The following is a 25,291-nucleotide window of genomic DNA, read 5'->3' as shown; positions in this document are numbered from 1 at the left end:
ACCCGAATATTTCAAAGAGCCCATAAATAATTTTATATCCATCAAAAGGAGGCTCGCGTGACAGCAGAAAGCCGTCGGACGGGCCAAGGAAATTTGAGCCCATCACTGGCGTCCATTCGATTCGTATTAACGCTCAAGTAATGTAACAAATAAAGGGGAGGTCGTTGCCCCTCGGCGAGTACCGAGCGCAGCAACCACGCCTGGTCCTCGCACAAAAGAAATAGTTAATATTAGAGCCCGCTCCTCCAGTGTCATTAGCAGCGGCACAAAGCTCCGGAGTCATTCCACGCTCTTACTATTTGTCAGAGGCAAAAAGTGCCTTGTCCACAATAATTACGGGACCGGCTTTCGAGAGCGGTCATAATTCGTCATGTTCTGGTCGGCCGCGTCGTTCTGAACGCATCCATAATTTGACGTTTCCCGCCAGCGGTCACGACAGAGCGCGGGAAAATGTCACTCTCCTACAAAACTTTTATAAAATAGCTCGTTTATTCAGCTAAGTCGACGAATACAACAAAAAACTAAGTTTCCCGGCCGTTGTATGTACCATATACCATTCCATCGAACCGACTCGACGCAAACCCAATTCAACTGCCTACATTCTTTACAATGAGGGATTCCAGGCTAAAAATAATATAGATGGCGCTGTACAGTGTTGCCTTCGTTTAACCTTCTAATTTTATGGATAACAGACATGTATCTTTCATCTTTGTTTTTGGGTATAAATGATGACCCTTGTAATTACACCCAGGTACGACACATCTTCCACCCATTATTATTCTGATCAAAATAAAGAGAAGCAATATATTGCTTATTTTTATCTTTACATGCTTAATACATAATATTTTTGAATAATATGTACTTACCCGAGTAACGATAAAATAGGTAATTATCACGTTAAATCTGAACAGAGTTATCTATATTGTTTTTGGGGAACGTAGCCTGGCAAGTCCTTCATTCACTTAGTATAGATATTTAAAGAAGAATCGATACAATGCACAAGTACCACCAAGGTCGTCCCCCAACATCAGTTTCAATCAAATCAATTGATTCTCATTCGGTCGTAAGTATATTATTATTAGCATCTGAAAATAAATAATAACCACTAAGGCATTATCATGAAATTCTCATTGGATGTCCTTTGAAAAGGTTTAGTACGATCTACTCCGAACCGGCGTGCGTGTATGAAACGATTGATGAATGTGGAGGAAGCAACAGAAGTGTGTCAGGATTCAGGATCGAAGCAAATGGAATTCCATAGTCTCTGTTTACCCCGGTGGGTATATGTATATATGAAATTCTTATAAATTTGAAAATAAGTATTAATTCAAGGAAGCAATTGTGGTCTCATTATTTAAATTATTATATACCTAATACGTTTTTATATATTGGTAACTTATAACCGAATGTTTTATTCGCTCTTTTCGGCTTTACTAATCAAACAATGTGGTATTTTTAGACTATAGCTGAAAGCCTCCTAGTATACAGGATGTTAGTGACATCGTAACGAATAATAAGGAGGATGATTCAAACCATGATTCTGAGTTAATATCAAGTGGATTTTTCTGAACTTTTTTTAATCATCCCTCAAAGTTTGTAATAACCCTGTATAAAACCCTGTGTTAGGATGTTAAAGTAATAACTAGACGCAAATCTTCATGGTTGGGTAGACGCGCGGATGCAACTGTTACTTTGTTTTAAGATGTAGGAAATAAGTAATTTGTTTGTGTATATTTTTGTGAATGAAAATAATAAAATTGTGTGTATAAAATAACATTATTGTCTAAAAGTTATCTGGCCAAGTAGTTAATGCTATCTGCGGCAAATCTACAATAAATCACGTAAAAAGAAATGTCTGAAAGTTAATTTTGTTAGGCATCATTTTCCTTAAAATACTAAGTACTTATAGGTATTGCCCAAATACTCTTACATAAAAATAGCCTATAACGTCCCACTACTACCGGGCACAGGCTTCCCCCAATTAACCAGAGGGGGTTACCAAACACCTGAAAAAAAAAAACTTAACATTCTTCAAATATTTACAAACGGATTTCATAGATATTGTCCTCTAAATAGTTCAATGTTCGCATACATTGCCAGTCGTTGACAGCTCTCGAGAGCAGCTCTATTGAAACCGTGTTGAACCTCATTCCTCACTGTCATATAACCTTATAATGACGGCGTTTAGCTCTCACATGCTATATTTTATCCTCTAAGATTAATATGTGAAGGATTGTTGGATTCATCCATGTTTGGTGCACACTCATCCTATTCAGAAGAAAGTTTGTTTTCTCCTTTTTATCACGTACTTAAGTAATTACGTGTAACCATAATGCTATTCCCTTTATATTATTGTTCCATATATGACCAGGCCCAAGAAAGGAAAGAATAACTTAGTTACTCTTGCCTTACTTAACTCATGTCCCTAAACACTAAAAAAAAATCAAAATACAAGAATATTTATTCTTCAAAATTGGCTTACATAGTTAGCGCTTTTTGAACGTCATAAATTAAATTACGTATTATGTAACTGGCTGTAAAACTATTACCACATCGGAAGCTGTATCGCTGAGGGAAAGACGTGGCCAGAAAACCTCCCAGCACAGGGCCCTACTCTTACTGTCACATGTTTTCCTTTCTTTTTTTTAAGTCCAGTTTGTATTACATACTTATTACTTAAATACAATTGCAGACGGTGAAAGAAAAGTGAAAAATAAAGAGAGTTGTGACTTGTTCACAGAAACAGTGTTTTAGGAGCTACCTGACAGAAGCAGGCCTGCCAACCATTGGGCGGAGCAATAAACCGATATACGATTATTTGCAACCAGTCTTGATATTAGTGCTAATCCATACATGACTAGACCCAAAGAAGGAAAGAAAACTTAGTTACTCAGAATGTTCTAAGAAGGGAAGCTTCGTATATCGTCATCATCATCATCACCAGCCCATTAACGTCCCCACTGCTGGGGCACGGGCCTTCCCTATGGATGGATAGGGAGATCGGGTCTTAAACCACCACGCGGGCCCAGTGCGGATTGGTGGTTATTAACGACTGCTAATGCAGCCGAGACCAACGGCTTAACGCGTCTTCCGAAGCGCGGAGGAGCTCGAGACGAAAACTTTTTTTTGTGGTCACTCATCATATGACCGGCCTTTGCGAAAGTTGCTTAACTTCAACAATCGCAGACCCAGCGCGTTAACCGCTGCGCCACCGAGCTCCTCGTATATCGTATATCGACTTAACTCTGCCCAATAGTGATCAGCGGCGTGGGTTTATTATGTTTGTACACACAAGTGAAAGCTAACTCAACAACAGTAGGTACCAATATCGAAACCGAAACTGCGATATTGTTATCATTAACAGGTTCTGACCCAGGGCATTGGATATGAAAATGTAGAGCGATGAGGGTACTCGGGTTACAAGTAAGCCTATGTGGTATGTACCTATGTGTCACCCCACTTAATAATAAATAAATAAAATAAATAAAAATTACTAAACAAAATAATATAAAATTACATTATTATTATACTTAAGATAATACAATCTGTCACATAATCAGAAACATACGTAACTTCGTCAAAAAAAAAATAATAAAAATTATTTATTTCAGGCAATAATATTAGTTATACAACACAAATTAATACACCCACCCATGATATCATTATTATTACATAATTTGTCAACTTAAATAATTAATTAAGTAATTAATTATTAATAAACTAATGTGTGATAGGTAACATTTTGGTGTATCAAGGCGCACGCACGCATAACTAAAATCAGATACAAAAAGCTATACAATAGGCTACTTGACAACCTAGTCAAATGAGATACTTTGTTACGAAACGTCAAAACGAAAGTTTTCATCGGTGTTTGTATGGAAATACTGTCCTGTGACGTCATCAATACAAGCTGTCAAACGTCGTACTCATTGTTACTTACTTAATTCGAAAATAAGTCGAAACGTAAAATGAAATTGATTTTTGATTATCTTCTAGACTAGCTTCTATTTCTACCTAGATTCATCACTAATTTAAGAGCCACGCTCTTGTCGGTGTAGCATTCCTCTCCATGCTATTTTTTAGGGAAAAATAGGGCTTTGGTTTCCCTCTTGCTTTTTACCCCGCAGTACTTTGTCTGACGAGTGGGATGGCTCCTAGAGTAGTCTATTTCAAAGCCGTACTAGGACTCTACGAGTACGACGCGCCCAATAAGTAGAGTATTACGAATAAATTTTATTTCATTTACTTAATTTCTAAGTAGATTAGCATTTTATAATTTATCTTTGACCCGGTTAGATACCCTATTCGTAGTCTACGATTTGGTTATGACAATACCAAACATTTTATTTAAGTAACCTCATAAGGCCCGGTTCCAGACACAAAAATTAAAAAATGCGTCTTGAATTTAAAAAAATAACATCTTTATGGCATATATCTACGCACGCTGCTTGACAATATAATATTATAATTATGTTTGTGAATCAGGGTATAGGATGTGAAAATCTAGAACGATGAGGGTACTCTGCTAATGTTTAGGGGTGATAACATTTTTGTTACGGCGCCCGCACTCCTGCGCCACGCGCCGCGATGCGGGCCGCACGCGCAGCTACGATTGATTGGAGCTTTTTTGGCCCTTTGATAAAACTATTAAATGTTAATAGCCGAGTTTTGATTAAACTGAACATCGAGCAATTGATGAGGTTGGGATAAGGGTGGTATTTGAAACATATAATATATATTGGGAGGAACGGAATGTTTTGTTTTTGGTTTTAACACTTACACGTTAGTATGTAGAAATATTCGTGAAGTAAAAAACTGACGAAAAACGTATATAAATATATATTTAAATATACGGCAGGAAAAGAATGATATCTATGTACTTACGGATTAGAAATGCAAGTTAAACACAATGCCCTTACGTATCTATTAATATTTTATTTCTTTCTTCCTTACTTTAAGAGTAAGTGTACTATTACAACTCTGCCTACCTTTCTTACTTTTTCTCTTTACCTGTGATAAATAGATAGGTACTTATAACGTAGGTACCCCCCGAATCCTTCTTTTGGCCGAAAATACTTATCTTTAAAAAAAAATACTTATTTAATAGTTTATTGTCACGGAATAAAAGAAAGATGTTGGAAAGGCGCATTTTGGATCAGAACCCCTGTCGCCAGCAGGATCCCACTCTCTTTTACTACTACTCCTGCAAACAGATAACTACCATAGCTGTTCTGCTTCTCAAATTGGCTGTAATTTTAATCACTACTTTTCGTAAGGTACTATATACAAAATATTTTTTTTTAATAGCCGATCATACTAAGGTTTTTAGCATTTCTGTGACAAGAGACCTCCTTGCATGAGGGTCCATTTTTGTTTTTTTGTTCTGCAGGTAATAATGCACAATACGACTTTTTAATACACTAGAATTAGAGTGCAAAGTTGAGGTACTTATGAACTATTTGCTCATACTCGTACTTGTACTGGCCCTTGCAACCTCTTTCTTCTATTCCGTGTTTATTGTAAGTATACAGAAACAAAGACATTTAAATACAAGTTGATTACACACAAAACAGATAAACGGTTTAGCTTATTTCATTTTCATGAATTTGAAAGCAAAATGTACATAGTGACGAAACAGAAATGCCCTGGTTCAAATAGACTGAAACATGCCTGTTTACATATTAATTCAAACTTCGGAGTTCAAACATGGCGAAATTAACACCTAAGTTACTATTGAATCGACTCGACGTGTAAGATGTATCGCTTACCTGTACTTGTGAATTAGGTATGTGGCTATGTCTTCAATTGAAGGTAAGTACTTAAGTATATGTGTTTGGAGAGTTAAAGGGATACCAGATTATTAAATGTATCTAAGTGTAATACAGCCTCCGTGGTCTAGTGGTTATAATACAGCGAAGGACTCACGATCTGGAAGGTCCGGGTTCAATTCCCGATGGGACATTGTCGAAGTCTCTTTTTAAGACTATCCTTTGAGTGACCTGATTGTCTGGAAAAGTAAGATGATTCCGTGGTTCGGAAGGCACGTTACTAGCCGTAAAAACACCTCCATCAACCCGCAGTGGAACAGCGTTGTGGATTATGCTTCATACCTCCTCCGGCTGATCTAGGGGAGGCCTGTGCCCCAGTGGGAAATACAATATGCTGTTTATGTAAGTAAGTGCCAATAATAATGTTTACGTATTATAAAAATAAATTACAGTAACTATTGCCAAAATCTGCACATGGTAACTATAAAGGTACCAACCACTACATTTTACATTATCATTAATCATTTCTACATAACTTTCGATCATACTATACAACCCAAATTCTGACGTAAGTACTCTATTTAACATGCAGCATTACATGTAGCATGATGAGAGTCATATGTCTCTCGTCTCTTTCAGACTAGGCGATATACTATATTTATGTCTCGCTGTCATTCTAATTATGCTTTTTAAAAATAGTGACTACAATTTTTTACCTGCATTGAAACTTGCGTGTCCTTTGCGAGGTTTTGTTTACAAGAATCACATCAAATGTGTTTTCGCTAAAAGACATAATAATATGTTTTCACTATAAAGCGAAGGTCCACGGTACCGACCCCGCCGGCGTGGTCGACGATTTCCCTCATTCCGCGCTTATCGCTATCGAATTTAGAGTCGATTAATTCTTTCAAATATTTTTCCTCTCAGACTACGCCCTGAGCCGAAGCTCGCGCCAACTGGGTACCCTCAGGCCTGTCGTCTTAAACGTTGTACCGGGTGATGGTGGTGTAGCCTTCAGCGCTCCCCATTTGTCCGGCCAAGTAGTTAATGCCATCTGCGGCAAACCTACAATAAGTAAAAAAAACAACTACGTATATAGCAACGCAGTATTATTATATTATTGATTCATTCGTTCGTTATTCAAGGGACTTATTTAGGTATTAATAGAGGTTCTTGTATACGCGTAATAGCCATCACCATCTCATGCGACAGAGGCTGTTTGCAATACAAGTCATTAAGACCGTGTGGTTTTTACGCGATCACGTCCTCGCCACTCTTGATATAAACAAGCAGTATGTTAACTAACTAAAACCGATGGATTACAGTCACATGACAAGATGAAAACCTACTGCTATTTATAAAACAGTTACTATAAATAGTATTTTATTTACACCACATTCCCGAGAAATGCATTTTCAGAAATATGTAACCTAATCTGTATTGGGCTGGTTTTCCTTTCGCGGGATGGAACGTCAGAACGGCAGTCGCTTCTGTAAAAAACAGACCTGTCCAATCTTCAGGTTAGGTAAGCGGACCCTGTGAAAAACGGGATAATGCTAGGGAGATAATGACATACTTAGTACTTTATTTTATCTTACTTCTTAAGAAGTCATATAAGTTTTTTTTTTATTTCATTATGCCCACGCCCAAACATAACATAAGCTCACAGAGTTACATCCATCTCAAGAGGAGCTAAGTACCCACACTTCACGGAGCTTTCTATTGGACCAACCAAATTTATTATCTCATTACATTTGTGGCTCTGCAGCTTTATTTACCTTCATTTTTTTCCTTTATTTTCATAAACAATGGAATTTTAAAAGGCATTTGATTGTATAACCCGTAAACTTGTCTTTCAATTATTTTACATAACGAAGTAGGTTATAAAAACTTATACTTACCTAATAATTCGTGTCGCATTATAACTGTATAAAAGGTTTGCAAGAAGTGCACAAAATATAAATCCAATTTGATCGTCTCTACATGCTCAGACACTGCCAGTTGTATATTATTGTCGTTTCCAACACCACGAATTCGCGGGCCAATTACACGTCCCTCGGTATGCTAACAACAAGCATACATTTTACATTCTACGCTTATTTCGCCGTTTTTTAATATGGACAGACAGCCGTCGTAGAACTGTCTGCATAATCAGGACCATGGACCAACTAACGGTGGAGTGAGCCGGTATGATCGAGTGTACTACCAACCAATACCATTGACGGAGACCATTTCCTTTTACGAGTGTAACAACGAACAAAAATAAAGTAGTACCAACCTTCAAAGGTCGCCACAGGTGCTAAAAACTAAGCTATACATAAGTTTCTCATGCTTGATGAGAACTCACAAACAGTTTATTACTCGTATAAAGTGATTTATTGTGTTTCTTTGTAGTTACACAGAACATGAACCCCACGTAAAGGTAACCACGGCCAGATTATTACGAGCTCCGTAAATGTGGTTGTAGAGCGGTTGGTGTATGTTAATAGAGTTGTAGAGGGGTCGCGGTACGTTGGTGGAGCGCGGGGCAAAATAGACGAAGACGAACGATGGTATCTGCACGTGGAACATGGTACTTGGAGGGCGAAGCCAAACCGGTTCTGTAGTAACCGACGACTTGGGCACTAGCCGGCATTAGCCCGCTCTATTCCCGACAACGCTTTTATCGACTCATCTATTCAACATTTATACTATAAAACTAACATAATTTGCAGTCGTAAACTTAACAGCAGTTAATACAATTCTTGAATAAACTATTTTACTAGTAAACCTTAAACTGATATTAGTATTGTAAGTACTTACCTACTCGGGTTAATGTCTCAACCGAATACAAAGGTAGGAAGGAGGTAATAGAAACTTTGTTTCCCTTCTACAAGTTTCGACGAAACAAATCTTAGTTTCAAACCATTCGGTTCGTAATTGTTTTTAAATTGACGGCTATACTCGTCGAGCTTATAACCGGAGACTTTGGACATTGAGCCACCAAATCGGAACGTTGAAATGAAATGTTTGTTTGTTAAGTTTGCTTCGGAAATTCACTCACTTACCCATTTGCATACCGAAGTAGTTTCCTTGTAGATAGGCCTATAAAATCGGAGGTCTATCGACAACGAGTTCGTCCATCACTACGGGTGGTTCGTCCTCAAACAAAGGAACAGCTAGCAGGAATCCGTCAAGTCACGCCGCCGAGCCCCGCTCCACTAGCATAACAACCGAAAACTAATCGAAAACACCCGGAACTAATCTTTTTCTAATTATAAAAAATGCGGATAGCGTCGAATTCCTCGCTTCGGCCGCACAGCCGAGACGACTCGAGGAAAATTGAAAATCATTGAGAATCGAAGAATTATAGAAAACAATAAAGATTAAAACGTAACTCACCTGAGTGCCGACTTCATAGGTACTTGTCGTAAATATTGTAAATGATAAGCGATTATGATTAACGAAATCCGTTAAGTTCGCACGCGCGGCGCAGTACGCAAGCGTGGTGGCGATGGCGGCCCACGCGACCCGGATCTTTCGCGGGCTTTTTTTCGCGCGTTCATACCAGTCCAACCTGCCAAAACACGTAATTAAGTTGCAGATTGCGGTGCTTGAAAAAATAAATATTTCACGGTCAATTTTGGAGGAGTTGACTCCTTTGGAGCGTTTGGTCTATCAGATCGAGTCACGTATGACTCGTAACGTAATGAGACATTCCAGAATTCGTTACAAGACAGACGCGAGTATGAATGATGGGAAACAATATTGCTAATGTAAACATGAATGAGGCCCACATCATAGACAAATTAGTTAAATTGTGTGGTACCCACGCACCATGTCAGGGGGGTTTAAATGCGTGTGAACTCATAAAAGCACAAGTTACAGGTATCGACCGCGCCCGCAGCCGCACTACACGCTGCACCCTGCGCACGCGCATTGTATTTATTATTCATACATATTCATTTACAACGAGCTACAATCAAATTAAAGTTACGCTGGTTATATGAATATTCATTTTAATATAAAGTTGGTTTTGAGAAAAGACCCAGTTTTAGAAGACCTCGTAATTTATAAGCGGATGAGTCATCTACATCTTGTTTCTTAGTGTATTTTTAATTCTCACAGCATTTTAAGGTTCAATTACACCTACTGGAGGATGGAAAAATAAGTATTTCTCATAATTTACTTACTTAAATAACTATAACAAGAGTAGGTATGTGTTTTATACAGGGTTTTGTTTTGTACGGTTATGTGTAGGTATCTAAACACTTTGGTATCTTGTCACAATAACTTTTTTGACTACTAAAACTGTGTAAGTCTAACTAAATTTCAAATTTATTAGTGCGACAGGGTTCTAAAGTGGTACGTGATATTTAAAGGTATCACATGACTTCCTAATAAGATCAGCGGCATTTTTCCATCAGCTTTGCTGTATAAATACTAGTCTAGCATTGCCATGGGGATAATAATAATGGTTGCGAGATTAAATTAAATGAGAATCTTATACGAAGCTTCTTGCGCGATGTACAACGACGCGACGGGCTGTGAATGCCGCCGCCCGCCGGATGCAAATATCGAGCTCACAGTGAACGTCTGTGCAGCAGGTTTTTACCGAGCTGATGGCAACAATTTCCTGTAATCAATATTACTATCTATACATAAGAATAACTAGTCATATACGCATAAAATCGATAGGAAATCGAATGCAAGGGAAACGTGAAATTTCGAAAAACGTCAGGCTTGTAGTAGTGTTGCGGAGTAAAAACCCGGTCGGGTCTTGCGCGTAGTAAGTAAAACAAGCTCGCTCTCATAAGAACATAGAGACATATCAATCTTGGAATGACTTCCAGCTAATTAGTGGGTTGCGTGCGCCATCGTTCTGAACAAGGGCAACCACGTTGAGAACTAGAATACATCGCAGTCTTGGTACTTCTGAGAGCGACATGTTATTGTTTCTGCGTATCATTTTCATTTTGATACAAGCTTTTAATTTACTCATGAGAGTATTGTTAGTTTTGTAAAAAATACAGTTATGTACCTACTTATCTACTATTGTTTAGTACCTACCTATCTTATATAATAAAAATCAAGGTGGACCGATAACCTTTTGAAGGTCGCGGGAAAACGCTGCGGGCAGTAAAGGATCGGTCATTCTGGCGAGCCTTGCAGGACGCCTATGACCTGCAGTGGACGATTTCCTGATGATGATGATGATAATAAGACTCATTTAAATATACTCTTTCAGATTTAAATATAAGTAGGTGCTGTTGAAGAAAAAGTATCTGCTAAGGTAAATTCGCCGTAGGTAGATAATCTATCTTGGGATGGGAACAGTTACCAAGAGTGGCTGCTAGTGGTCTTCCGATGCAGTCTACTTCCTTTCTACAATAATGATTAGACAAAACAATATTACTTACTTACAAGCCAATCTCAGTATATATTACTAGGCACTAACGACTAGGCAGTAGGTATATATATCTTAGCCGACCCTTAAATGGGCGAAGGAAAAATGCACCAATTTACAAATAAAGAATCTGATAAAAAAATAAATCATAAGGTTCAAATTCAAATGCACGATAGAATATTTTCAAAAATCGAAGACATCGCGCATCAAACGTCCAACCTTTGAAGCGTGATGCCTCAAAATTGTCCGAATCGAAGCAACGTCCGATGGTCACGGCGTACAGCCGATTCGTCAAGCCAGCCGCTGCTTCTAAAAACTAGAAGATGCGGGGAGGGAGGGGAACGCAGTCCTATTACGTGCGCTGGCGCTGGATGGACGTAATATCGAGAGTACCGTCATAGTAAATCGGCCGTAACCTGTGTCCACGTGCCGCCTCTCTACGATGAACCTTTGATATTCAACTAAAGCTCAATCAAAGTCGTTTTTTAAAGAAGATAATATCTAATAAGTACTTTAAATGATCCTTTTATTAGGTAAGTACCTAACTACTTCGCGAAAAAACTAATCTTCGAGATAATGTTAATACAATGATAAAGAACTCTACAAAAGAAGCTTTTAATCAAATATGTATGTGGAATTTTTGATACAACTATTGCGTATGAGCAGACCAATGTTACGATACGACAAGTAGGTATTTATACCTATTTACAAACATAAGTAGGTATACTATTTTTTAAACCGGAAACGTCTCTAATCGCTGATATATTTTTCTTGCATTAGATAGGGTTTCTTGCTATCAAATATTTATTTTAAAAAGAGTCAATGTTACACAATCTCCTGTAACATGTTTTAAGAGGGTGATTCAACGCTGTGAGGCTTCGAGGTGAGTCACGAAGATCGTTGACCTCGCGCGGCCGCCATCTTGCCTGCGCCCGCGCAGCCCTCGCGGCTTCATCTACCCTGATCGGCGCAACCCCTCACAATGTTATCTAGATACTTACAGCTTTAATGATTTATCTTGTCTCTCTCCTTTCGCCGCCATGTTCGAGTCGTTTTCATTCTTATAAGATCACAGGATTAAATTTAATACATAGTGTAACTTTTAAAAGAATTTATCTACGTTGTCTTTATATGAATTTTAAAAGAATTTATCTACGATGTATTTAGCAATAGACCACCTATTAAGTATATTTCTATCGGCTGAAATGTATACTGGTCGTGTTTGTACAATAGTTTCGTTACGTAACCAACTTACCTAACTTCTCATTTAAGTATTATAAATTATATTATCTAAAATAAAACGCAAGGTATTTTTATATGTTTTTAATTCGGTTACTTACTTATTTTTAAATAGAAATAACCTAAATGTTATTTTATAAGATAACTTTCTTTTAAATACAATACCATTATCCAAGGAGTTTAAATAGCAAACATGTCACAAATTTATTAAGTAAATATAATTGGCTACATTACATAACGCAAAACGCCATAAAATTACGAAAAAAATAATAAAAAGAAAAATACTTAAAGGCATAAAATTAATTTCTTTACAAAAAAAGGCCATTGTTTTTTAAATGTTTTGTGAAATAAAACCTTTTTTTGTACAAATTTTAGCAGAATTTAGATAATGGCTGTTTGTGTCGGTGCTATAAAATAGTATTTATTTTATCGCTCCTAATTACCTATTGTAAATGTAAACTAATACAATACATTGTTTTAAGTTTACGCGGTTATTATTATAATTAAAACACATAATAACGGGTTCTTACCGCGTTTAAATGGGGATATAAGTCAGTCATCCCGTGATCATGGCACTTGCAACAGTGTCGAAATATCGGGAGTCTCATATCCCCATTTAAACGCGGTAAGAACCCGTTATTATGTGTTTTAATTAAACTAATACAATAGTTGTAAAAGTTAACAAATCGAGCTGAGCGTAGCACTTCAATAAAATCTGTATTGAGTACTTACATACAAGTGCAGTACTGTTGCCTATGAAGCATTATAATGATAAAAGTAGATATAAGTAGACCTACTTTACAGATTTGCCACGAAAAATGTTCACTACTTGACGGACAAATGGTAAAAATTGAGAGTTAATATTACTCGATAGGCGAATGGGAACAGGGGGGTTAAAATAGCCACATCGAAGTAATTCATCTAAGAAAGCAATGTTGCAATTTGACATTTGCGCATATAAAAGTAAGTGCGCAATGCAAACAAATGTCAAATAGCAATATTCTTAGATGAATTGCTTCAATGTGGCCGTTTTAACCCCCCAGCTGTTTGTATATTTTGGGGATAAGTGAGGTCAAAATATTATTAAGTAGTTATTCAGTAACAAAATTATGATGTTGATGACCAATTTACTTACTTACTTATATCTATTTTTTTTAATGATCAACTAAAGCTTGTGCGTTAATATCTTTCAATCTCGAACAAGCTCGCAGGTTGCTATAATGATGTTTTCTAGAATTCCTGCGTGCGCTCGCACCACGTTGCGCGCCTGCGCCTGCGCTTTCTTCGAAGCAGTCCTCTCTAAACATATAGCAGGCCCGGCAATTATCCCGCTTGTAATTTGTCACGTTATCATTAAATTTGCAGGTACATGTAGACAGGGTCGGATTTAGATAAGGGTTTCCGTTTAGAGTTGAGAGACTACAGAAGAAATGCTCTCGTTGATGTTTCTTATATGAAAGAAACAGAGCAGTAAAAGAAACAGAGCATAAAACTCTCCTTTTTTGAAATGGATAACTGATATAGTCAAGTAAAAAGCTTTTTTAAAGAACTTACGTAATAAACATAAAAGTACTTAATATATTTAATATATTCTTTAGGAATTGATTAGGCAGAAACGTAACTCCATAATAGTATTGGGATTAAGTACGTTATTTTTAAACGGACTCTTAATGTAATCACTGTGGTGATAATGAGTAGCTGTAGCATGCTGTCTGCATATCGTTATCTTCGCGATAAATGAACCAGCTCAATTGGTAACCTTCGGCAGATCAACATTTGTTTTATCATATTATTATAGAACTCCAAGAGAACATCTGACTCGAGTTATGTATCTCCGATATTAGGTACAAATTGTCGATGAACTCGTATTGCAAACGATATAAAATTGTCTGGCGCACATCATAATAATATTACACTGTACTACATCGCATGCGCAAGAGTTCGTTTTATGAGTATTATTGCATTTTACGTACGTATAGCGCATGTCGGTTGCATTTTATGATGGGTCATGCTTATTACAACACGCCTAAGTACTTATTTTTGCTCTTTTTGAATTTACTTTTTTAATCAGCAGTGGGATCATATAGGCTAATAATAATAATAATAATAATAATAAGTAAGTAAACTTTACTGACCACGCCTACTTTTGCTCTACTTTACTCTTTTTAAATGGATGTTTAAAATAATTTGATTCATTTATGACGTTTTTCGTAATAAATTTTTAGTGTATTAATTATTTATTTAAAGTGATGTTTGTTAGATTAACTATATTTTATATGTTAAGTCTTTGAAGTTAGTAAGTAAATAATATTCTGCCAATAGAGTGCTGTATACATACTATGCTTATTATTTATTCGTAGCATACATAAGATATTTGTAACTTATAAAGAAACAAAAGTACCTTCTTTCTTTACCTTAGTCTTTAAAAAATGTCAGAACATTGAATTGAAATTTTCATTATTGAAGAACGATGTTTCTAACCCCAGTGCATCGATGACTAACTCCGACAAAAGTGAGAATTTTATGACATCATTCTTGTGAATTCGGTGTGTTTGCTCTGTTAGGTATATTTTATGTCATAAGTGTCACTTCTATGACTTGTGGCTCTGCCTATCCCAATGGGGATTACGGGCGTGAATTTGTGTACGTACGTCATATCTAAATTGTGAAACCTTCTGTTTGCTTGCTAACGAAAAGTAAAATAATGTTCACTTTCTATCTCATAGTGTAGAAAAAAAACTTCTATAACTACTAGGTACCCTATACATATATTGTATACCAGACAGAGTTAGGTATTTGGTACCTATATACAACCACCTCTCACGGCTATGTTTAAGTCCCATGGAATAGAGGGTGAGCCTGTTGGCATTAACCGGGCATTAATCCCATAATCCACGTGATATCAATCACTTCTTCTTCTTCTTCTCTCGTGTGGGTTGAGAGGAGGATTACCAACCTCATCAACCCCTCAAGTAAGATCAATCACTTATATAGTGTTCGTTATTTTATTCGTTACTTTTTATAAAAATAAAATATACTTACTTAAGAATTAAAATAATTTACCTTCTTGATGACTTTAGTGAGAAGACATTAGACAGTAGCCTGCGACATTATGAAGAATAAAACCTCGAAATAGGGCTATTATCCGAGCTATTACGAGCCTTGGTCGACGACACGGCACAAATTACTACTTAAGTATAGTTTTTTTTCTCAAAATAGACAACTTTGTATGACGCGTCACGACAAAAAATACTTTAATAACATTTTAGAACATTTTTTTTCAATTGTAGATTGTTTCCTAAGATAACGTATAAAAAAAGAAAAAAAAAAGAAAAAATTATAACAAGTGAATACTTACTAACTTACTTATTTTTTTTTTTTTTTTCACAAAAAGTACTGTTTGTGTGGCGGAGTCTTCCCAATATAGTATAGATAGCTATTTCTTCCACTCGTAAGTAAAGGGTTCTTGAGCTTTCAATCTCCATATCATATATACTTACTACTTTATCTCCCTAGCATTATCCCGTTTTCACAGGGTCCGCTTACCTATCGTGAAGATTTGACGGGTCTGATTTTTTACAGAAGTGACTGCCTATCTGGCGAAGAAAACCAACCCAATTCAGGTTAGGTCACCTACCTCCAAAAATGCATTTCTCGGGTATGTGGGTTTCCTCACGATGTTTTCCTTCACCGCTGAGCACGTGATAATCATTTATGATCCTAACATGAATTTGAAAACAAATTCGACAATCTTTGGTTTAGGTTTAGGATTCGAACCTGCGACCTCAAAGTAAAAGGCAAGCGTTCTACCAACTAGGCTATCACGGCTACCTTCATATCACATACTTACAACAAACAAATACTCACTTGCTTCACAAACAACATCGATCTACCAAAGTCATGTTATAGTAAAGACAATACGCGGCAGTTACGGTGAGTTCCCACTGTTCCCAGGTCCCGGGTGTTCTCGGGAACTGCTAATGATCAGCTTGTGTGGGAATCGCTTCCGCGTTCTACGCGGCTACCGCCACTGGCGATCACATTATATTCGCTATGACAGTCATACGGGCTACTAGGTATATAGCTTGAGCATTTTTGTTCATATAATGTTTTTCGTAACAATTTATGGTTATATTTTCAGTTATTTTCGTACTCGATCCTAGACGTATCTGGCCTTACAAATATTGCTTAAATTGGCTTTTAGTAGGTAAGTATCATAAAAAACCTTTAAAAAAAAGCATCCCACATCGACTCTCTGATAAGACTTTGATTGCTTGAGAGGTTGATCTTTTTGATGATTTGATTTTTAGAAAGCTTATTCAAGCAGTGAAAACTATAAACTGGGGCCTGTTTAATAAAACTTACAATGACAATTTGATGTACATTGCGGAGTGTGTGATCACGAATATTTTGCAGTTTCATATTAGCTACGCAATGAACACCAAATTGTCGTTGTAATTTACAATTGTAAGTTTTATGAAACAGGTCCCTGGTCCCATCGTGGTAGTCGATGACGTAAGATATGTCGCGGTTCGCTCTCCGTCTATATATCCCAGGAAAATCTAATAAAAAAAATTAAAAACATTTTTTTTTCAGGAGGCGATCCGTGGCTCAAAGCTTTGTCCGAGATAATTATATTACTTACGTCTCAGAGAAGGATGAAGGCTTACCCTGAGAGTAATTCGCAAGATGATGAGGAAAACTGAAATACCTACGTCCAATATAATCTTTTTGCTTGATATTAACATAATAATGTTGACATTTTGTTCAATAACAATGAATATGTAGAAAATTCGGCAATGGGATTGTTTACAGCCTGAGGGGTAAAAACCTTGGAATCTGTCTCATCGACATTGTAATGTATTTTCAGGAAAATGTATTAATATTGCAATAACACATAGATTGTAGAGTTGACCTCAAAATACAAGTTAATAAGTGGTTGATTTTGAAGATAGTTTCAACAATAAAATAAAAAAAATCAAAAATTCAAAAATATCTTTATTCAAAAGGTAACATAGTTACACTTTGAATCGTCAATTTTTACATAACGAACGTCTCATCCACCTAAAACTACTGCAGCTTCTCATAGGTTTCAATAGGTAAGTATGTTATTTTAACTATTTTCTATAAGATTTTTTACTTATTGTTGCAATTTTTCTGTAAACCCAGAGGTCATTGATATTTACATGTTCCCAGGTCACATTATTTTTTAATAAGAATAGCGTAAAGTTTGTAGATTAAAAACAATAACTACCAAATACCATAGAGGAAAATAGCGCCCGTTGATGTCTTTTGTATGAACTAAATACTTTACATTTCGGTTGTCTTTAAAAACTATATTCCTGTTTATTAAAAAGTTAAAGTCTTTAAAAAACCCAAGTTGTACTGCATCGTCTGTATTCATCCAATTTTGGGCAATTTATCATTGATTTTTTGAACACATATTCCTTAAACGTGTTTTCCTCCTTTGAAGCTAATTTGATCAATAAATAACGAGATTCTTAGTAGGTGCCAATTTTATGCGCTTAATTTAGACGTTTTCCTTTCTTTGTGAGTGCATTGTTAGGGGTTGGTTGGTTTTAGCTGTAAAACACTTCTAGAGCAAGTAGGTGTAATATGCTCCATACCCCGTCCGGTTGATTGAGGTGAGGCCTGTACCTAGCAGGGGGACGTTTTTTGATATTTATGTTATGTTATAGGCACCAATCTTTTTAAAAGTATTAACATACTCTTTATGTGCCCCAATATCTCTCCGCGCGCCTACGAGCAAGTTTAAACTTAGTACATTGGCGTTCGTACACGTTGCGCTTGCGTCCCTAAATAGCCGGGTCATTGCCCCGGCCTTGCCCTTGACAGTGGCGATCCATTCTTCAAGCCACGGACAGTACCTCCGTAGATTTACGACCTCACGGGAGAGACACGTGGCTACACTGAAACGCTGAAAAAATGAGAATAAGTCTGCAAAAAGTACGATATTAAAGCGTGACTTGTTAATTTGACTTGGACAACATCGAGTTGGTACTTGGACCGTAAAAGCTGTTACGCACCTACAAAATCATGAAGATAGAGTATAGAAGTTTATCATGCCCAATTATCAGTGAATTGTAGCGTTGACAGCGACTAACCGAACGGCGACCCGCGCTACGGCGAGTCTCTTTACGGCGAGTGGCCTTATATTCCCTCTACGTCGAGCGAGTTTTGATGTTATTGTACAGTTTTCTTCTGTTTTCTTATACTTTTCAGTTCGTTGTTTTTATATAAGTAGTAGTTGTTGCTTGCATTGTAGCAGGTATGATAAACAACTAGGAAGGTACGTACGTAGACTTAGTTTTTTCGCGCTTACGCAACAATTATTACTTGTTGTATATCCAAAATATTTTTTTTTAGAATTTTGTAATAGAGTAAAAAGAGCTCCTGGCTATTAGCCGTAAAAGCACGTCCATCAACCCGCAGTGGAGCAGCGTAGTGGAGTATGCTCAATACCCCCCTCCGGTTGATTGAGGGGACGCCTGTGCCCAGCAGTGGGACGTATACAGGCTGTTTATGTTATTTTATATACATTTAGTTTATATTATTTATCTGCATAAAAAGGTTTCCTCAAGTGCCGAACAAATGGGCAGTGCTGAGGGCTCTCATCTATATTCAACCATTTATAATGTAAAGTTATTAATAAAAGAAATTGTAACATTTAATTATAGTTGAAAGAAACATATTTGGGAGACACCACTGATTCTGATTATAATGTACTGGAATAAATTATATTGCTGAGAATAAAAGATTATTTTTTTAAAGTCATAATGATTATTGTACGTGTCCATTCACATATCAACATTCAAGTTTACGTGTAGGTATAATATGTACCATCGCAATGAAACACATTTTTTAGGGGTTTTTAGTTTTTAATAAAGTTTGTTATGCCAGCCCCATCGATCAAGACTTAAGACTGTCTGGAACTGATAAAAAAAATCATATTGACTATTCTTTGATACACTCAACTATTAAGTACCTACTACTTTCCCTAAAGTACTAAGTACGGTGACCCACAGTGATTTTTTGACCTCTCAAACTCATTTTATTTTACAAGGAACGTTATCTGAATCTGGTTTTAATCTTCACAAAAACCTAAAACTCGCTCCGCGTCCTGGTTGCCCTTAAATTTTACTTCCACGAACTAAAATTTTGAACTCTTAAACTTTTATGAGTTTACGTGAGCTAAAAATGTATAGCGCGGCGACGCTGGGAGCGGACGCTGAGCTTCCCACATTATCCGTACCTTACAACTTATAAGGTTATAAAATACGTGCCGCCAGATACCTATGTAAAACGTGACGTGGAAAAAACTCGGCCATGAGGCGTCAAGACCTATCCAATCCCAACAAGATCCAGTGGCGCTATCATTACTGGTTTATTTTTTATACAACTTCGACTCGTGTAGCCTTCGAAACGGAGCTTTTATTAACGTTGTTGGGCTATAAATCTTTACTTGGACACATTTGAAAAACTGTCTAAGATTCTTGTGTGAAAATCTGAATGAGTTCCATACAGATCGTAAGGTTTATAAAACTGGCCGCTGTGAGTGGGCCAGTTTTTGCCGCATCACAGAGGTCTGAGGCGAGCTTAATGTTTGTCTCGATAGCGTCCAATGACAGTTGTCGAGCTCAAGAAATGATTGAAAATTCCCTTCGTGGAAGCGTGAAACTAGAAAACTAGAGAGAACAGAGGTGTAGCCAGGTTCAGCAATTATTAATTAAGTACCTGAATTATTCTGAAAACAGATCAAAATTCTTCCCCATTTTAGGAGCTGTCAGAATATTGAGGAGGTTTTAAGTAAAAGTAAGTAATATTATTAATCACTAACACAGAACGCAGGCGTATCTTTGCTTTTTTAGTATGATGAAAAATCCAGTTACATTACGTGCTGAATTCTTATATAATGTCATCATTTGGTCTATTTTCACCTTTATAAGCAAACATTATCTATTCAATACAATATTTATAACTACTTTATTACACCAAAAAAAAGAAAATATTTACAAAAAACTCTTAACCAGGTGTATGGCAAATGGTTACTAAACCCATATGAAAATAACTAAATACTTAAGTATAAAAATACATTAGAAAAGTAAGTATGTATGTGTGAAATCGTGCATAAGTAATGTACTTACCTACGAACTCAAACCTTACAGCATATTCACAGCTCACAAGCCCTTTTACTTCAATTAAATAAGTACAACATTTTCTACATTCAAGAATACTTTTCATTCATTCGATTGAAAAAAATCTTAAGTTGTTGTGGTAGTACTGAGTCCTAATCTCCCCCGAGTGCATCCCTGTAGTCAGTGAAACGAGAGGAGGCTGGGCAGATGGCGCCCGCGCAGCATTCCCGCCGACCGCAGCCTGTGTTTACAGCGCCGTGCTCCCACTGCTTGATAGACTTTATACTTAATGATTTTATTATTAAGTATATATATCTAAGCTGCTTTTATACTTTTCCTTGTGATAAGGTGAGGAGACAAACATAAGTGCCTAGTAATGGAAACACAGGACAGGCAGTACGTTTTGGTCTACTCAACCAACAGTCCAACATCTTCCGAAAAATAGCGTGTGTTTTAGGGCTATCTCGGCTTACCTTTCAATTAGATATTCAAACTATCCTTATAATAATAAATTTGATAACATTATAAATAGATCAGTAAGTAAATAAAGAAATAAAAAATAACATTTCAGAATATGTAATTCCATAATTTTACAATTTAACAATTTGCATTTTTTAAATCCTGTTAAATTATATCAATAGATTTTATTACAAATAATTTACCAAAAATGTATTAGTATACATTACATTTTAGGTACTTAAATTATTTGTACTTAATAAAATTGCTGGATATACAAAGTTACTGAAGTATCTATCTATACCTTGAGTAATATGTTCCAACTCTTTAAAATACTTAAATAAAAAAAAGGCAGAGATGCAAGTGAAACACTAGCTACAAATAGTCCTTTAGAGGGGAGGGTCCGTACCTCGTACCTCCCAAGGAGTCTAAACAAAATGCAATCTATACCCTGCTCACGTTTCTATCTTATCGTGATAGGTGAGGGAAAGTCACAGCTATAGACACTGAATGGTCCAGATAAACTCCTGCCAGACCTCGAGCACGCTATTTTGATTCGGTTACACAGCAGACGATTATCGAACTTATATTTATTCAATGTAGGTAGGTAATGGCCCCGATTCCTGCAGACACCACCTAATTTTATTTTAAGTTATACCCGACATTTTCTTATCCGCCGAAAAGGAAAGGGACGGATGATTGTCAACAAGTTAATTTTAAAACGAATGAATAACCCGGGCGCATAAAATAGTCATCTCGCTGGTATGTAATCCGTTTGACGTTTTGTCTACTTAACTCTGTCGGGTTATTGGCTGATGTAAACTTTTTAGACGGTTGTTTTAGATTTCTGCTTAAAATTGACGTGTGTTCCATAAATTTTATGCCTGTCTATTACCCGTCCCTTTCTTATTTAGCGGATAAGAAAATGACAGGTATAACTTAAAATAAAATTAGATGGCGTCTGCAGGAATTAGCACCAATATATGAAAGTATAAGTTTGTAGCACTTAAGGGTACTTATAGGTACCTATATAGTCGTACATAAGTGCTTATGTTTGTTTTAATAATACTCGAACCCTTTATAGGCATTAATGGCTTATTCTTTAACAGACATCATCACTAAGTTCACTTACAGCGTCTATAGTCTAGCGGTTGATCGTTGGGCTCATGATCCAGGTTGGTATCCCGGGACATATCACAAAAAACACTTTGTGATCCCTAGTTTGGTTAGAACATTACAGGCTGATCACCTATTGTCCAAAAGTAAGATGATCCGTACAGTTGTGAGCAATATAATGTACCCACTTTAGGACTCTGTCGCACTAACATATTTGACATTTAGTGAGACTTACAGTTCTATTTGTCAAAAAAGTTAATGTGACTTGGTACCAAAGTGTATACATATTAATGCTCGTGACCATACTTAGGAAGACACGTTACGCCGTTCATCCCGGTTTCCACTTACCACTTGACAGTCCAGGCGCACTAGCAAATCTAGCCTCAACAGTCCAGGCATTTCGAACTTGCGCGGCGTTCGGTGGGCGATATCGTGGCGTGTTATAAATAGGCTTGTAACTCAAAAACTACTGTGGCTATAATAAAGAAAATTCAGAAACAGCAAGCCAGACGTGCAATGATTCTAATTAGATAAAAATAAAAAAAGATTACATTATAAAATCTATCTCAAATCCAATTAGAATTGACAGAATCCGCTCATTTTTTCAGTTATCCCAGCCATGCCTGTTAATAGCATGTAAAGTATCATGTTCTAGGGATTGTAATAATTTTTATTTGAAAGCGCATTTCTTACACTTTTTACTAGTATTCAAATTATATTTTAATGTTACTTAGTTTAAACACAAGAAATATAAATATAACACCTGGTGACGACTTATTTGTAACACCGTATTCTTACCAAGATGGCCGCCCTCGCTAAGTTTCTGTTCGCACTGAGCGTTCCTGCCTTTTTAAGTCGATGGTAACTATAGTTACCAATAACGGGGTAAGATTAACATTTTGTGTATGTGATTTCAGGAATTAAAGAAAACCAGTAGAAAAATTAAGGTTTATTAATATGAACTAAAACCAATTTATAATTGAATGCTTGTTTTATTTACATTTTTTACCAAGCACTTATCATTCGGACCTTAAAAATATATTTTTTTATTAGAATTTAAAATGACAGTCTTACAATACAATATACTTGATTGCACAAAATGACGTACCAAACATAAATAAATCGAGACACTAGAGACAAAAGGCGGCCTTATTGCAAAATCTAATTGCGCCTGCCGCTTTCTGTCCGTAAGCTCCTGTCGGACATCTACTGACAGTTTGGTAATTCGTTTTTTTTTTTTTGTAATTACTCTCTGTCTCCTCTCTATAGCTGAACTATAGCATCTCTGAAAAAAAAAAGTCATTGTTTAAAACTGAAGTTAAAATAACGCTAGCGCTCCGTTTGTACGAACCCTTAAACCCAGATAAGTCGATGGTAGGTTTAGTTACCATGATGAAAGTTGACCAAATTTGGTGTACCCTGTAATCAATATCCTGGGCATCTGCTGAAATAATTGTTTATTTCGGTAAATAATGTGTTTCCACGAGTAACTAATAAGTAACGTGATATATTTAAAACATTATAAAATATAATGCGTCGTGTAATATTCTGTAATTTGCCTCCATTGTAGTGTCAGGAGCCGTTTTTTGATACGATATTTTTCTCTTAACGTTTTTGGAACAAAATCATGACTTAAATGTTCAGGTTTTTGTAGAAAACGGTAGAGGATATATTCAAGATGTATGCTAATCAATAAAAATAATATATTTTATATACTTACGGCATATTTCTTGTCTAAAACACTCACTCGCAAACACAGTAGTTGACAGTAGACTCGACCAACACTCGTCAGACTTTAACAGTTGTTTTTTTAATGTTACCAACTCATAGGGAAGAGATGCAAATACCACCTAGTAAGGATTTTTATAGTACACAATACTAGTATAATTTTATAATCTATACTAGCTTTTAAAACTAGTTAATCCATAAAATTGGTCACCCTAACGGAACCCCGACTATTGGTAAGTATAGCTACCATCGACTCCTGAGGTGAATTTGGAATCGGTAGCTATAATTACCAACGACTGTAGAGTGGAAGACTGCGAGCTGCAAGACAAGTTCGTAGTCGTGTGAGGACCTTTGACGGCTTAATAATAACCCTGGCTCCAAAGTTGATGAGGTTGGTCATCCACCCCATAACCCACACGATAGAAGATCACTGACAATATAGAACGTCTTATCCAATAGTTGACTAGTACAGTCATGAGCAATATAATGTACACACTTTAGGACTCTGTCGCACTAACATATTTGACATTTAGTGAGACTTACAGTTCAATTTGTCAAAAAAGTTAATGTGACATGGTACCAAAGTGTATACATATTAATGCTCGTGACCGTACAATATGAACAGTGGCGGCCCTAGCCAAATATTTAGGTGGTGCGAGACATCAAAGTGGCACCCCTTAGACCCTTAAAATACTACTTTTGAAAATGTTGTTTACGGCCACCCGGTATGAGTTTCACGTGGCCGCAATCTAACCCGATGAAGTTTTAGTTTGCGGCCAGGGTAAACCAGTCTTGGTTGATTTTGCCATCCCCCCCTCCCCCCCCATTTCGGCGCCCGGTGCGGTGGCACACCTCGCACCGCCCTAGGGCTACCACTGAATATGAAATAAGAACATTATACAGTCGAGTATGTAGATTAGAACAAAAAGTGTGTCGGATCATCTACATGAACAAAAGAAGGCTAGTTCCCAGTCATCAGTCTAAAATAAGTAATGATTGTGCGAGTAGGGTGTAACTACACATCAGTCATCAAAGGGAACATAATGGAGTAATTAGCGTTTATGTATATCACATAATAAAATGATTGCGCGCAGCACAATGAGTGATGTGGGCACAGGAAACGGCACAAAAGTTGGACACACGCTATTACAATTAAGTGGCCGACAAGACACCGATAGCTACTGTAATTAACGTCACGCAAGTTGCTTCTATGAAACAGCCTTTCCAAAGCACTTAAAGATCTGGATCCCACGAAATATGATGAGTAACCGCGTGCCCTGCCCGCTAGAGCACCAATCCAGTTCACACTCGCACGCACGGCCCCTCCATTCCAGTTGATGCCACACCAAATGAAACTCCAATTATGAACTCAAATGATCTAGCTACATGTAAGATTTTACATCTTTACATCCAATCGTTTCCACTTTGATTACGACGAGTAC

At 36.7% G+C, this 25,291-nt stretch overlaps 1 protein-coding gene and 1 long non-coding RNA gene across 3 annotated transcripts in view; one reads left to right on the top strand and one right to left on the bottom strand.

Moving 5' to 3' along the window:
• LOC126381688 (serine/threonine-protein phosphatase 2A regulatory subunit B'' subunit delta-like) overlaps positions 1-18,110 on the top strand; it is a 237,631-nt gene extending 219,521 nt beyond the window's left edge. The window contains exon 12 of the transcript XR_007568925.1: positions 18,093-18,110. The gene's annotated coding sequence lies outside the window, so the exon portion shown is untranslated. The remainder of the gene's footprint in view (positions 1-18,092) is intronic.
• A 4,945-nt stretch (positions 18,111-23,055) lies between these two features.
• LOC126381750 (uncharacterized) lies at positions 23,056-24,147 on the bottom strand. Of its 2 annotated transcripts, XR_007568959.1 has the most exons (3): positions 23,842-24,147; positions 23,510-23,565; positions 23,056-23,406 (listed from the first exon to the last, which is right to left on the bottom strand). It is a non-coding gene; the product is annotated as an uncharacterized LOC126381750 (long non-coding RNA). The 2 variants fall into 2 exon arrangements; XR_007568961.1 differs by having other exon boundaries at positions 23,510-24,147.
• Between the last annotated feature and the right edge of the window lie 1,144 nt (positions 24,148-25,291).

This window comes from Pectinophora gossypiella, chromosome 3, assembly GCF_024362695.1.
Source record: "Pectinophora gossypiella chromosome 3, ilPecGoss1.1, whole genome shotgun sequence".
Classification (NCBI taxonomy): Eukaryota; Metazoa; Arthropoda; class Insecta; order Lepidoptera; family Gelechiidae; genus Pectinophora; species Pectinophora gossypiella.
This window is presented reverse-complemented; position numbering and strand designations above follow the sequence as displayed.